The sequence below is a fragment of the Eubalaena glacialis genome, chromosome 3 (genome assembly GCF_028564815.1).
Source record: "Eubalaena glacialis isolate mEubGla1 chromosome 3, mEubGla1.1.hap2.+ XY, whole genome shotgun sequence".
Taxonomy (NCBI): Eukaryota; Metazoa; Chordata; class Mammalia; order Artiodactyla; family Balaenidae; genus Eubalaena; species Eubalaena glacialis.
In genome coordinates this window covers 16145999-16161769 of record NC_083718.1, presented here as the reverse complement: position 1 = coordinate 16161769, position 15771 = coordinate 16145999, and the positions used below count along the sequence as shown (strand labels likewise).

Sequence of the window (15771 nt, the reverse complement as noted above, 5' to 3'; positions counted from 1 at the left end):
CTTTTCCCATTTAGGTTATTACAGAATACCGAGTAGAGCTCCCTGTGCTATACAGCACGTCCTTGTTGGTTATCTATTTTATATATAGTAGTGTGTATATGTCAATCCCAATCTCCCAATTTATCCCTTTCCCCTCACCTTTCCCCTTTGGTAACCTGGACATGCCTTTTAAAAGAAGCCTTTACATCTAAAATCCTTAGAATTTTGATGGGCTAAATAAACAATAGTTTTATAGCACAAGCACAGCATTGCTATTTTCCTTCTCTAAATAACCTTGGATTATGACCTTGTACTTTTTTTTACCCACAATGCACTGCTACAGGAATGAATGATATACAACTTCATCTTGCTTCCTGCAAGTTTTCCCGAAGTATATTTCTGAAGTCATCACACACTCTGGTTCTACCTCTTTGTAGGGTGTATGTGGCATCTGCCACCATCTCTGTGAATAATATAACAAGATAGCGGTGAGACTCAGCCTTAGACTTATTAGAATAAATTTAATACAGGCGCTCTCTTCATTTTCCATGGAAGTCTTACTTGGGTGTCTGGCATTTTGAAATAAGAGAAAGTAATTATCTTGTTATACAACCATACGCTGACAGGTGGGACGGGCACAAGGAAAAGCTCGATTCTGCTTAAAATTCAAATTAACACCCGGGTCAGCTTTGGCGTGGTATAGAAACATGATATTTCTCGTCCATGCAGGATGAGTTCGGGTGTGCAGTAGGAATTGCTCTTATCTGATTTCTAGAGAAGAGGCCAGGCTCCGTGATAGCCTATTTGTTTTCTTTCCTTGCATTTTTAAGAGAAGAATAAAAAGAATGTATTCTGTTTTAACAAGTTATTGAGAAAGCAGACTTTGTTTACTAGAAAACACTGTTAACCTAGCAACAGATTTAACCAACACTGGTTGGTGTTCAAATTTCGTCTAGCTGTGTGATTGGTCTCCTCGCCAAAGCCTGGGAAATAGGGTATTTCTCAGTTCAAACCCAGAAATGCTGTTCCCGTACTGATTGACATTGTGACAAACTGAAGGTAAAAGTATCAGGGATGACGTTTCCTTTACGGAGGGACAGAATACCATCCTTTGCTTATTAGCAGGTGACTTGGAATCGGCAAACCCTTGGCGCTTGGGCAAGTAAGCACACAGCCCTCACACTTGTGATCTTCAGAGTTATGCCAGGCTAAGTTTCTTTCGTTTCTTCAGTGGTTCGATATAAATGTTTTACTCTGACATGGAAACGTTAGAGAAGAAAGTGAATTTACACCAGCTTATATTTGAAACAGAAAAAAATAGGTCACAGCTCATACCAGATATTTCATTATTATCATTAATATTGTTTGTGGTTTATGAAATGTTATATTATTCATTTGCTATTCATGATAAGTCTGTGATGGGGGGGGATATAGCCTTCCTTATCTTCATGTTACAGATGAATAAATTAAACCACAGTTTGATGGGTCTAAGATCACAGACCCTCCTCTGGTTTTCAGATTCCTTTTTCTTTTTTTTCCCAGATTTTCTTATTTGAAACATAGGACTTTAAAATCTATAACATTGAATTTTATAGATTTTTTTTTTTTTTTAGCCAACACTCTGCTTTATGGTATGTATTTATTTTATTTTAATTCAAATTACAATTGGCTTATCACAGAAATTTGAGTTATGGCGAGGTCCCTTAGATTGCTATCATTTTTCAAAAATCTCCTAGTGAAAAATTTAAACAATAATAGAGACGAGAAGAAGACAGGAAGAGGGTTTGATGAAGTTTGAATGTCAGGAGTGAGATGAGCATACAGTGTGTGTGTGTCGAGAAGGGTGCACAGTCTAGAACTGTGGGGAGGAAAATGTGCCCTTTGTTTTACTCTTACAAATAGGTGACAATGGCAGTCTCATTTTTTTATTCATCAAGATATAAAGTTGAGGTAGAATGAGATGATAGAGACAGCAAGGTTTCCCTTCAAAGGGGCAGTGGTTTTCCAAACTCTGTGTACACATAGGTGATTACATTCATTAGTACATTTAAAATTAGCACCTTTCAAATGAAGTACATAAAATCAACTTTAGAAGTCTATATCTGAAAATACAAATTTGCCAAGAGTAAACAAAATGAACTCTCCCAGAAGCCGACGTTTGGAACACAATTACAAATGCCTTTGTAGATTTTGCAAACCATGTTCTACCATCATTTAAAAATAACAACTTTCAAGGGCTGATAAATAAAGACATAAAAGGCATTTTGACATTTAATACAAAAATGGCATTTTGATGAACCGGGTAAAAATGAATCACAGACATATGGATTACATAGTTCTTATAGTGTGCCTGAGTTTTAAAATTGAGGCAGTGAAAAATCTGGCAAAATATTTTTGGGGAATTTGCTATATATACTATATTTAAAAAGTGGTGAAGATGAACTCCAGACTGCTATGATTGCTCATGACATTGAATTTGATAACTTTTGCTTTGCGTATAAGAAATCCTTGAGAAATAGCTGAATCTGTCTCTGTGTTGTGGAAGTGAGTTTTGGGAGACAGTGTTATACCAATTCATTTGATCACAGAGTCAATCAGTTAGCACTCATTACCAGGTACTTGCTGAATGCCTGGCTGTGTACAAGGCACCGAGATGACTTCTCAGATGGCTGACGTGAACTGTGGACTCTGCTGTCATGGGAAGGTACACAGTGGTAGGAAGGGGCTTGCAAATTTCTGGGTATTCCAAGTACTTTGGGATACACAAAAGAGACTATTTACAGAGTTTATTTACTGTATGTCAGTCTCTGTGCTTACCACTGTGTATTCATTGTCATATTGAATTTTTAGATCTCCATAAATATAGGAATATTATTATTCCCTTTTAACGGATACGGAAACTGATGTTACAACAAAACACATCAAAATGAAGAGATGCCGTGCTCTGTTAAGTGGCTGTAGTAGCTGGCTACTGTAGTCGGCTATGTGAGTGTCTCCCAGTGACTCACACCTTCTGTATTCACAACATGTGTAGTTACTATCTGCCCCCAAATCTGGACTGGCCAGATGCTTCCAGTTCCAGACTTAAGCCTTAAGCAGGCCTGGCAGCTGCCACTTTTACAAGCTTGAAAGCCTTGAGTCACCAATAAAAAAAAGTCTAGTTACCCTGCTGGAGAGACCCTGTGCTGAGACTGTGAGGAGAGACACATGGGAAGGGAGAGGCCCTGTGACTGTAGGGAGAACGAGACAGAGAGAGATCGAGACAGAGAGACTGAGATACAGCTTGTCCATCACCCCAGCTGAGGCCAGCCCACAGCCAACAAGCCAGCTGAATGCATCCGCATGAGTGACCGCCAGTAGGAACAACAGAAGAACGGTCCAGCTGAGCCCAGCCAGATGGTAGAGTTGTGAGGATATAATGGTGCTTGTTTTCAGTCATGGAATTTTGAGTGGTTAGTTACACAGCAAAAGCAGATGGAAGCAGCGGCTGAGCGGGATTTGAACCCAGGTCTGTCTGACTTTAATGTATATTTTTTCTCACTGTTTGCTCATGAGTTGGTGGGGATGGGGGAGAGGAAGGAATCCAGTGATATTTGAGCACCTCTCAAAATGGTTCTGCATCTGACATTCCTGCATTGTGGAAAAGGAAAAAAAGTTAGAAGACCTTTTAATTGTATTTTAGAGAAAAAGAGAAACATACCAGTGGTGCAGGACCCACCTCTAGGGCCATTTTGCTGTGTGTACCTCTTAGTGCATGTATCAGAAAGAATATGTGCAGATGGCCAAAAATTCTCATTCCTGCTACTCTTCCTGGGCAAATGCCATGTAAATGTTTGTATTGACTTTATTGAGAATTATCAAACTAATAACAGATGCTAATGAATTCCTTTCTTTCACTTGGGAGTTTATAAAATGAACATGGACAGGAGCCTTAAAAAGTACACAGGTGCAACACACACATATACACACGGGGGATGTTATGAAAGGTGACATAAAACAAATGGTGATCAAAAGATATGAAACAGGGGCAGCATGCAGCGGGTCAGGGAGAGCTGAGGGTCCCCGGCTGGTCACACAGGGGGGCACTTGAAAGGATTGTTTTCTGCCAAGTCCGCGTTTGAAGTGATGTCATCTTTTTGATTCTCTCAACTCAATTGCTTCTCTGAAGCTTATTCTTTCCATTCTGATGAGGAGCAAAAATGTTATGTCAAAGGTTAATGCTTGAATTGAGGCTGAAAGGAAGAGGGAGGTGGGTGGGCGCGTGTGCTTGCGTGCACACACACACGTGAGAGGTAGAGAGAGAACCACAAATGACTAAAAGTTCTGAAAAGTATGCTATAAAGGAAAATAGCTGTCTTCCATTCCTGATGAATAGTTCCCAAGGTCGCCTGGAGTTTGGTTGTGAACCGGCACAGTGCATACCAAACGAGGGCACGGCCACTGGCTGTTTCCCTCGGAAGCTTGTGATGGTAAAGGAGTACCATCAGCCCTTGCGGTCTACACGGCCAAGGTCCTGCTTTGCCAAAATAGCCATTACTAGATCTTTTCTTAGCATTACCATGATACGTTAGAGTTGTTAGTGTTGTTTTTGTTGTTTTTCCAGTCCTTTGGAGGTGATCTTGAGTAGATTACCTGGGCATCCTATGTGTATAGTACAATCACAGTAGTTTAAATTCTCTGTGTAATCAAGTACACATGTCCAGGTGTTTGGGGTTCTTTTTGTTTGTTTGTTTGTCTTTATAAAGCTGTATTGGCTGTTTGGGGCTGGATGGTAGTTCAGCTTACTTGTGTGCTAACACAATCTGCATGTTTAAAAGCACACTCTCCCTTTCTTCTTCTCCACCCATCCACCTCCTTGAAGATAGTAGAATGTGGTTGTTTTTCTCCGAGGTGTTTCAAGGTGTGGCATCCTTCATGGCCTCTTCGTGCCAGCCCAGGGATGAGAGAGTAGGGAGCAGCTTTGCTCCTGGCATTCTTCCAGAAGCAGGGCAGAGGGGACCGTGCTGCTTTGTGCGGCCTGTCTTCTCAAGCCACCCCATGACATGGTGAACCAGAAGCTTCCTGCATCACGAGCGAGCCCAGGCTACTCATCGTGGCCCTGTGAGGAGTGGTGGCAGCCTCCAGCTGCAGGACTAAACTAGACTGTGCAGAGAGAACAGGTTCTGAGGAACCTCCCGTGTTCACTGATGGAAATTTGAATATACATACTTTTTCACACACTAGTGGTTAGTCCTCTTCCGCCTCCAGTTTCTTCAACTTATATTTGGATCTTTGAACAAAGATTTAGGAAACAGTACTTGGAAATAAATCCCTCTTGTCCTTTGAACATTTGTTTTAGGACTAGAGTTTCTGGGTGGGGAAAGGTAAGGGGTGAATGATTTATCTGTTTATCTCTTGAGTCCCTGTGTCCTCCAGTAGTTCTGGCTTCCCAGTGCCTGACAGGCTGCCTTAGGGCACAAGAGGCTACCTTAGGGTGACCTCCTGCATGGGGTCACCACTGCCACGCTGTTAGTTGAGCCCCAGGAACGCTGGCATTGGGCATCTTGCCGGTTTTGCAGAGGAAGTATCAAGGGTTAATGTGCCCAAGAGCAAGCCAGTCTCACTGCTAGCTAAGGGAGCCCTTATGGAAATTGTACAATTCAGTTTTCTAGCAGTTTCAGCTGACCATTAGACGTGTTTACGTGGTCAAAGCCCTTTTTATACTGAGACATTCTATGTGAGCATTTGCTTCTGAGAAAAGTTGAAAATTTTAGAAAATTGCAGGGCCACTAATGGTTCGAGAAATGACCTCTTAGCCATGTGTTTAAATTACGGTAGGGGACGAGTGAGCGTTTTTATAAGTAACATTTTATTTCATTTGTGTAACGAAGCTCATACAGTAATCAGTATTAAATATGCGATGCTATGCTGAGACCAAGTACACATAGGGATATGCTGCTAATACTAATAAAAAAACCCAAGAATTTTCCTCTTCAGGAAACATTACAAATATTTGTTTATTAATCCCCTGTGTCAGAGCTGACATTAGAACTCAAGCTCTCGCCTGCCAGTGGACTCACTTTATCCAATGATGATAGCAGAGCTCATGGAAATAGAAGTATAGGAATATAGCGTAGAGTTTTTTAAAATGGCAGAGAGAGTTGATGTGATTTTTAAGGACTTGAAATTGATTTTTCTTGACCAAGACCTACTAGAATGAACTTTCCTGGTGCTTTCCATATTGTCATTGTCTGTTTGAAGGTATAGCCTTGTAGTTGGCTGTTATTAGTATATAAACATAATGCCTTGTGCCTTTATTTTTTCCTTTTCCTCATTCCTCAGGATATAACTGTAGTCCTTTCAAAGTCATTAAAGGGCAAAACCCATACAACTGGTGCTTTAAGATCAGCCTCCTCAAGGTTTATAATTTTTATATGCATTGTAAAATGCTTATCACCTGCATTATATTATTTGTTATTCACAACTGCCCTTTGAAGTTGACAGACAGATGTTTTTATTCCTATCTTAGAAATAGTCAACAGACTCAACACGCTTGAGAGATCCTCAAGGGCCACAGAGCGAGTAAGCTTGAAATAAATAGAGTCGGTGCTTGAACCCAGATCTTATGACTCCAAAGGCAGAATCCACTGACGATTTGGAGCAATAATGGCACATTTTAAAAGAAAACCCTAAATATTGAATATAATATTCCATATACTTTCCTTTGGTCTGAGTAGAAAAATATAAATGTGAAGGGTGCATATCTAAACACTGTACCAGTATTTTTATGGACATACCTTATGATTTTTAATAATTATTAAAGAAGATGTGGTACATATATACAGTGGAATATTACTCAGCCATAAAAAAGAATGAAGTAATGCCATTTGCAGCAACATGGATGGACCTAGAGATTATCATAATAAGTGAAATAAGCCAGACAGAGAAAAACAAATATCATGTGATGTCACTTATATGTGGAATCTAAAAAAAAAAAAAAAAAAAAAGATACAAATGAACTTATTTCCAAAACAGAAAGAGACTCACAGACATTAAAAACAAACTTATGGTTACCAAAGGGGAAAGGAGGGGAGGGATAAATTAGGAGGTTGGGATTAACAGATACACACAACTGTATATAAAATAGATAAACAAGGACCTACTATATAGCATAGGGAACTATACTCAGTATTTTTTAATAACCTATAAGGGAAAAGAATCTGAAAATAATATATATATATATACATAGGTATGTACACATAACTGAATCACTGTGCTGTACACCTGAAACTAACATGACATTGTAAATCAACTATACTTCAACTTAAAAAAATTATTGTAGTGTCATCAACAGTAGAGAATTGAACATGTAGTAGGTGCTTATTTAATAGAATGTTATTATATATTATTTACCAGGATGAATATAATTACAGTGATATTTGGGAGAGACAGATGTCAAAGAGGTTGACTTGAATAAAGATATGTGTGTATCCTCCAGGTATTTTTAAAATGTAAACATGTGCAGAAAAGCATAGGCCTTGAACTTGTGCAGGCCTAGGTTTGCATCCCACTTCTGCCACATATAAATGTAAGACTTTGGGCCTATGAATATACTTTTTCCATGTTTATTTTTTTTTCCCAACTGTAAAATGATGATACAAAACTTACTAGATAAGATGATTTATATTGGTTAATGAATGCTAAATAAAGTGCACTGTCCATAAAAAATAATTCAATAAATGGTTATTACTAATAAATAAAAGCAACCAATGTATAGAGCTACCATTTGTGACAAGGGATATAGTCAAGGGTGCCTTGGTACCTGCTTCTTAATGTGGACATGCCTCCAGTCTCACAATTTTCTTAATAAATATCTTTGTAATTTATCTTTTTTTCAGGGCTCCATTCTTATAAATATGCATGTGTGAGTTTTTAATAAAGTAACAATCCTGTTGAGGAGTGCCTCACTTCACACATTTGGGTTTGCTCCAGGTCAAATAGAGCCTCTGTGCAGTCAGTGATGTATAATATACCTCACCATAACAAGGAAAGCATTGTCTGCCCTGTTTCCTGACATCAGGAGTAGAATAGTGTTCTGTCAAACTTATTCAATGATGTCCTATTTATTAGAAATGCCAAATTTTCATCCTCTGTCCAGTCCTGTGATTTGTGCTGAATGAATGTGAATTGCTTTTGTAAGGTCAAGGCCTTTGTGACAAGACAGTGAAAGTTTTTCAAGGAAGGTGGTGATGATGGATTTTTCTTTAATTCATCAGAGTGCTTATAATAAAACTAATGAATGGAAAGCCTGAACATTTTCAATTAACTGCATATAGTAAAATCCTAAAAATAATTAGTGGCTGAGATGGTATGTAGTTATTTTAAAATACTGTTTCTAGTTTCTAAAGATCTTGGTTTAGTTTGCTTTGGAATCAAGCCATTTGGGAGAGAGAGAAAAACCTACAATGGGTGTTTGTGTGTGTTTCAGACAAGCTTTTTTTTTAATTTAAATTTTTGAATTTTATTTTATTTATTTTTTTATACAGCAGGTTCTTATTAGTTATCCATTTTATACATATTAGTGTATATATGTCAATCGCAATCTCCCAATTTATCACACCACCACCCTCCCCCCACCACATTCCCCCCTTGGTGTCCATACGTTTGTTTTCTACATCTGTGTCTCTATTTCTGCCCTGCAAACCGGTTCATCTGTACCATTTTTCTAGGTTCCACATATATGCGTTAATATATGATATTTGTTTTTCTCTTTCTGACTTATTTCACTCTGTATGACAGTCTCTAGATCCATCCACGTCTCTACAAATGACCCAATTTCGTTCCTTTTTATGGCTGAGTAATATTCCATTGTATATATGTACCACATCTTCTTTATCCATTCGTCTGTTGATGGGCATTTAGGTTGCTTCCATGACCTGGCTATTGCAAAAGCTTTTAGGTTTCATTAGGTCCCATTTGTTTATTTTGGTTTTTATTTCCATTACTCTAGGAGGTGGATCAAAAAAGATCTTGCTGTGATTTATGTCAAAGAGTGTTCTTCCTATATTTTCCTCTAAGAGTTTTATATTGTCCAGTCTTACATTTAGGTCTCTAATCCATTTTGAGTTTTTTTTGTGTGTATGGTGTTTGGGAGTGTTCTAATTTCATTCTTTTACATGTAGCTGTCCAGTTTTCCCAGCACCACTTATTGAAGAGACTGTCTTTTCTCCATTGTATATCCTTGTCTCCTTTGTCATAGATTAGTTGACCATAGGTGCGTGGGTTTATCTCTGGGCTTTCTATCCTGTTCCATTGATCTATATTTCTGTTTTTGTGCCAGTACCATATTGTCTTGATTACTGTAGCTTTGTAGTATAGTCTGAAGTCAGGGAGTCTGATTCCTCCAGCTCCGTTTTTTTCCCTCAAGACTGCTTTGGCTCTTCGGGGTCTTTTGTGTCTCCATACAAATTTTAAGATTTTTTGTTCTAGTTCTGTAAAAAATGCAATTGGTAATTTGATAGGGATTGCACTGAATCTGTAGATTGCTTTGGGTAGTATAGTCATTTTCACAATATTGATTTTTCCAATCCAAGAACATGGTATATCTCTCCATCTGTTTGTATCATCTTTAATTTCTTTCATCAGTGTCTTATAGTTTTCTGCCTACAGGTCTTTTGTCTCCCTAGGTAGGTTTATTCCTAAGTATTTTATGCTTTTTGTTGCAGTGGTAAATGGGAGTGTTTCCTTAATTTCTCTTTCAGAGTTTTCATCATGAGTGTATAGGAATGCAAGAGATTTCTGTGCATTAATTTTGTATCCTGCAAATTTACCAGATTCATTGATTAGCTCTAGTAGTTTTCAGGTGGCATCTTTAGGATTCTCTATGTATAGTATCATGTCATCTGCAAAGAGTGACAGTTTTACTTCTTCTTTTCCAATTTGGATTCCTTTTATTTCTTTCTCTTCTCTGATTGCCATGGCTAGGACTTCCAAAACTATGTTGAATAATAGTGGCGAGAGTGGATATCCTTGTCTTGCTCCTGATCTTAGAGGAAATGCTTTCAGATTTTCACCATTGAGAAAGATATTTGCTGTGGGTTTGTGGTATATGGCCTTTATTATGTTGAGGTAGGTTCCCTCTATGCCCACTTTCTGGAGAGTTTTTACCATAAATCGGTGTTGAATTTTGTCAAAAGCTTTTTCTGCATCTATTGAGATGATCATATGGTTTTTCTCCTTCAATTTGTTAATATGGTGTATCACATTGATTGATTTGTGTATATTGAAGAATCCTTGCATCCCTGGGATAAATCCCACTTGGTGATGGTGTATAATCCTTTTAAAGTGTTGTTGGATTCCGTTTGCTAGCATTTGGTTGAGGATTTTTGCATCTAAATTCATCAGTGATATTGGTCTGTAACTTTCTATTTTTGTAGTATCTTTGTCTGGTTTTGGTGTCAGGGTGATGGTGGCCTCATAGAATGAGTTTGGGAGTGTTCCTTCCTCTGCAATTTTTTGGAAGAGTTTGAGAAGGCTGGGTGTTAGCTCTTCTCTAAATGTTTGATAGAATTCACCTGTGAAGCCATCTGATCCTGGACTTTTGTTTGTTGGAAGATTTTTAATCACAGTTTCAATTTGGTCTGTTGTGATTGGTCTGTTCATATTTTCTATTTCCTCCTGGTTCAGTCTTGGAAAAATTCTTTCTACAAATTTGTCCATTTCTTCCAGGTTGTCCATTTTATTGGCACCAAGTTGCTTGCAGTAGTCTCTCAGAATGCTTTGTATTTCTGAGGTGTCTGTTGTTACTTCTCCTTTTTCATTTCTAATTTTATTGATTTGAGTCCTCTCCCTCTTTTTCTTGATGAGTCTGGCTCATGGTTTATCAATTTTGTTTATCTTCTCAAAGAACCAGTTTTTAATTTTATTGATCTTTGCTATTGTTTTCTTTGTTTCTACTTCATTTATTTCTTCTCTGATCTTTATGATTTCTTTCCTTCTGCTAACTTTGGGTTTTGTTTGTTCTTCTTTCTCTAGTTCCTTTAGGTGTAAGGTTAAGTTGTTTATTTGAGATTTTTCTTGTTTCTTGAGGTAGGCTTGTATTGCTGTAAACTTCCCTCTTAGAACTGCTTTTGCTGCATCCCATCGGTTTTGGATCGTCGTGTTTTCACTGTAATTTATCTCTAGGTATTCTTTGATTTCCTCTTTGATTTCTTCAGTGATATCTTGGTTATTTAGTAATGTATTGTTTAGCCTCCATGTGTTTGTGTTTTTTACACTTTTTTCCCTGTAATTGATTTCTAATCTCATAGCGTTGTGGTCAGAAAAGATGCTTGATATGATTTCAGTTTTCTTAAATTTACTGAGGTTTGATTTGCAACCCAAGATGTGATCTATCCTGGAGAATGTTCCGTGTGCACTTTTGAAGAAAGTGTAATCTGATGTTTTTGGATGGAATGTCCTATAAATATCAATGAAATCTATCTGGTCTATTGTGTCATTTAAAGCTTCTGTTTCCTTATTAATTTTTTGTTTGGATGATCTGTCCATTGGTGTAAGTGAGGTGTTAAAGTCCCCCACTATTATTGTGTTAACTGTCGATTTCCTCTTTTATAGCTGTTAACAGTTGCCTTATATATTGAGGTGCTCCTATGTTGGGTGCATATATAATTGTAATTGTTATATCTTCTTCTTGGATTGATCCCTTGATCATTATGTAGTGTCCTTCCTTGTCTCTTGTAACATTCTTTCTTTTAATGTCTATTTTATCTGATATGAGTATTGCTACTCCAGCTTTCTTTTGATTTCCGTTTACGTGGAATATCTTTTTCCATCCCCTCACTTTTAGTCTGTATGTGTCCCTAGGTCTGAAGTGGGTCTCTTGTAGACAGCGTATAGATGGGTCTTGTTTTTGTATCCATTCAGCGAGCCTGCGTCTTTTGGTTGGAGCATTTAATCCATTCACGTTTAAGGTAATTATCGATATGTATGTTCCTATGACCATTTTCTTAATTGTTATGGGTTTGTTTTTGTAGGTCCTTTTCTTCTCTTGTGTTTCCCACTTAGAGAAGTTCCTTTAGCATTTGTTGTAGAGCTGGTTTGGTGGTGCTGAATTCCCTTAGCTTTTGCTTGTCTGTAAAGCTTTTGATTTCTCTGTCAAATCTGGATGAGTTCCTTGCCGGGTAGAGTAATCTTGGTTGTAGGTTCTTCCCTTTCATCACTTTAAATATATCATGCCACTCCCTTCTGGCTTGCAGAGTTTCTGCTGAGAAATCAGCTGTTAACCTTATGGGAGTTCCCTTATATGTTATTTGTCGTTTTTCCCTTGTTGCTTTTAATAATTTTTGTTTGTCTTTAATTTTTGTCAATTTGATTACTATGTGTCTCAGCATGTTTCTCCTAGGGTTTATCCTGCCTGGGACTGTCTGCGCTTCCTGGACTTGGGTGGCTATTTCCTTTCCCATGTTAAGGAAGTTTTGACTGTAATCTCTTCAAATATTTTCTTGGGTCCTTCCTCTCTCTCTTCTCCTTCTGAGACCCCTATAATGGAAATGTTTTTGCGTTTAACGTTCTCCCAGAGGTCTCTTAGGCTGTCTTCATTTCTTTTCATTCTTTTTTCTTTATTCTGTTCCGCAGCAGTGAATTCCACCATTCTGTCTTCCAGGTCACTTATCCGTTCTTCTGCCTCAGTTATTCTGCTATTGATTCCTTCTAGTGTATTTTTCATTTCAGTTATTGTATTGTTCATCTCTGTTTGTTTGTTCTTTAATTCTTCTAGGTGTTTGTTCTTTAATTCTTCTAGGGCTTTGTTAAACATTTCTTGCATCTTCTCGATCTTTGCCTCCATTCTTTTTCCGAGGTCCTGGATCATCTTCACTATCATTATTCTGAATTCTTTTTCTGGAAGGTTGCCTATCTGTGCTTCATTTAGTTGTTTTTCCAGGGTTTTATCTTGTTCCTTCATCTGGTACATAGCCCTCTGCCTTTTCACCTTGTCTATCTTTCTGTGAATGTGGTTTTTGTTCCACAGGCTACAGGGTTGTAGTTCTTCTTGCTTCTGCTGTCTGCCCTCTGGTGGATGAGGCTATCTAAGAGGCTTGTGCATGTTTCCTGATGGGAGGGACTGGTGGTGGGTAGAGCTGGGTGTTGCTCTGGTGGGCAGAGCTCAGTAAAACTTTAATCTGCTTGTCTGCTGATGGGTGGGGCTGGGTTCCCTTCCTGTTGGTTGTTTGTCCTGAGGAGACCCAACACTGTAGCCTAACCGGCTCTTTGGTGGGGCTAATGGCAGAGTACTTCCCAGAACTTCTGCTGCCAGTGTCCTTGTCCTCACAGTGAGCCACAGCCACCCCCGCCTCTGCAGGAGACCCTCCAACACTAGCAGGTAGGTCTGGTTCAGTCTCCTATGGGGTCACTGCTCCTTCCCCTGGGTCCTGATGCACACAGTACTTTGTGTGTGCCCTCCAAGAGTGGAATCTCTGTTTCTCCCAGTCCTGTCGAAGTCCTGCAATCAAATGCCACTAGCCTTCAAAGTCTGATTCTCTAGGAATTCCTCCTCCTGTTGCCAGACCCCCAGGTTGGGAAGCCTGACATGGGGCTCAGGACCTTCACTCCAGTGGGTGGACTTCTGTGATATAAATGTTCTCCAGTTTGTGAGTCACCCACCCAGCACTTATGGGATTTGATTTTATTGTGATTGCACCCCTCCTACCGTCTCACTGTGGCTTCTCCTTTGTCTTTGGATGTGGGGTATCTTTTTTGGTGAGTTCCAGTGTCTTCCTGTCGATGATTGTTCAGCAGTTAGTTTTGATTCCGGTGCTCTCGCAACAGAGAGTCACACAAGCTTTTTACTTCTATGCAATAGTGTAATAATAGATAGTAACTGATGTTTTTTAGTGCTTTAAAATTTCACAAAATTTTCTCCAATTTATATTAGTTCATTCCTCACAACAACACTTTGAGTTTACTATTATTATTCTATTTATTTTAAAGAGGAAATAGGCCGTATACGGTGGGCACTACCCCTTTAAGTTTACATAGCTAAAAAGAATCAGGGAGTTAAGCCAAGTCTTGTGACTCAAAATCCAATGGTGTTTGTATTGTGCCACATTCATGTTTCTGGTTTGTTCTTGTTTCTGTTTTTATTCATTTGTTTTGTTTGCTGTTGATGGGGATAGTTTGGTTTCCTTTCTGAAGCAAACCTGCAACACTTCAGTGCTTTTAGTCTAATTGCATGTATCTGTCCCTCAGATCTCTGTTCAACAAATAGTTGTTTTGCTAGCACTTACTGAGTATCTAATATATTGAGTGCTTGGTAGAGGCATTATGCTTCGTTCTAGGAAGTCATAAATAAACTGGGTAAGGTCATTATCCTCAAGAAATGAAGAGTATAACTTATAGTGTTGGATCTTTCCAGTCTAGTTTTACTCTCTGGGAACTGAGCGCCACCCATGGCTGGATAACTCAAACCACCAGCTGACTCACTGTGCTTACTTTCTTAGACTTGGGAAGGTTGCAGAGTTATTAGTCAAAACTGGATTTTTGTGAATCTGGATCACATGTGTTCTTGATTGAGACTTCATAGCTATCAATGCTTTATAGATTATGACATTCTTCACATGTGTTATCTTGTTGGATCTCCATGGTAGCTAGTGAAAAATTTATTATTGCACTTATTTTAGAGATGATGAGCCTAAGGCTGTGCAAAGTCAAAGGACTGGGTTTCATTTTCCTTATCTATAATGTGAAAGTTTCTGAAAATTTCTACCCATGTACTCCAAAAGCAGAGGTCCAGAAACATGTCCGTGTGATTTCCCAGTGTCTTAGTCAATTTGGGCTGCTGTCACAGAATACCATAGACTGGGTGACTTAAAAAACAAACACTTATTGATCACATTTACTTATTTAAAGAAAGTTAATTTAGTAAATTTATTTATTTATGGAGGCTGGGGAGTCCAAGATCAAGGCACTGATGGATTTGGTGTCTGATGAAGGCCCACTTCCTAATTTATAGATGACCATCCTCTCTCTGTGTCCTCTCATAGTGGAAAAGGGTGAGAGACCTCTCTGGGTTCTCTTTTATAAGGACACTAATCCCATTCATGAGAGCTCCACCCCCATGACCTAATTACCTCCCAAAGGCCCCACCTCTGAATATCATTACATTAGGGGTTAGGATTTCAACATACGAATTTGTGGGGGACACAAATATTCATTACATAACAGCAGAGGTCTAGCCTGAAATGGCCAGTAGCAACCAAAACTTTTTTTTTTTTTTAAGTCTTTGGCTTATCTTTACTGTGCATGTGAAATTTGCATTTTGCTCCATAATATATGCTTTAATATAAAAACTTGTTCCTCAAACCCAAATCAGAGTAAAATCTATGCTACAGGGACGTCATGGTCTTTTCTGGGGAGAGTTCTATGGCACACTGCCTTGCACTGGGGGTACCCAATCAGATCAGGTAAATCCCCAATCCTTCCAGTTTCAACTACTCTATGTTAGACTTAATAATCTCATGTTTAGCCAAAGGTTTTACAGTCTGTTTTTCTTTCGCTCTCTCTCTCTCTTTTTTTTTTTTGTCTATCTAATTTGTTACCTACTATTTTATTACAAAAATGATTTGAGGGGATTCTCATAAGGACATACAATAAAATATGAAAACGTCTGAAAGAGTGAAAGAAAAACCAGGCTGTCATAGCAAGATTGAATTGGAATGTGTGTTGGCGAGAGATACCTATGTTATGGTCCTGCAGATTTGCTAGAAATGGACAGTTGATTTAGCTCTCAGCTTCCTCCCAGCCCAGATGCTCTCAGCC

The 15771-nt window shown here is 38.6% G+C and overlaps 1 protein-coding gene across 10 annotated transcripts in view; it reads left to right on the top strand.

Moving 5' to 3' along the window:
* ESRRG (estrogen related receptor gamma) overlaps positions 1–15771 on the top strand; it is a 627966-nt gene that overhangs the window by 207964 nt on the left and 404231 nt on the right. Inside the window, exon 1 of one of the 10 annotated variants that reach the window (XM_061187303.1) lies at positions 13279–13336. The exons of the other annotated variants lie outside the window; for them this stretch is intronic. The gene's annotated coding sequence lies outside the window, so the exon portion shown is untranslated. Of the gene's footprint in view, positions 1–13278; positions 13337–15771 lie in introns of those variants that run through there. 10 annotated transcript variants of the gene reach the window in all.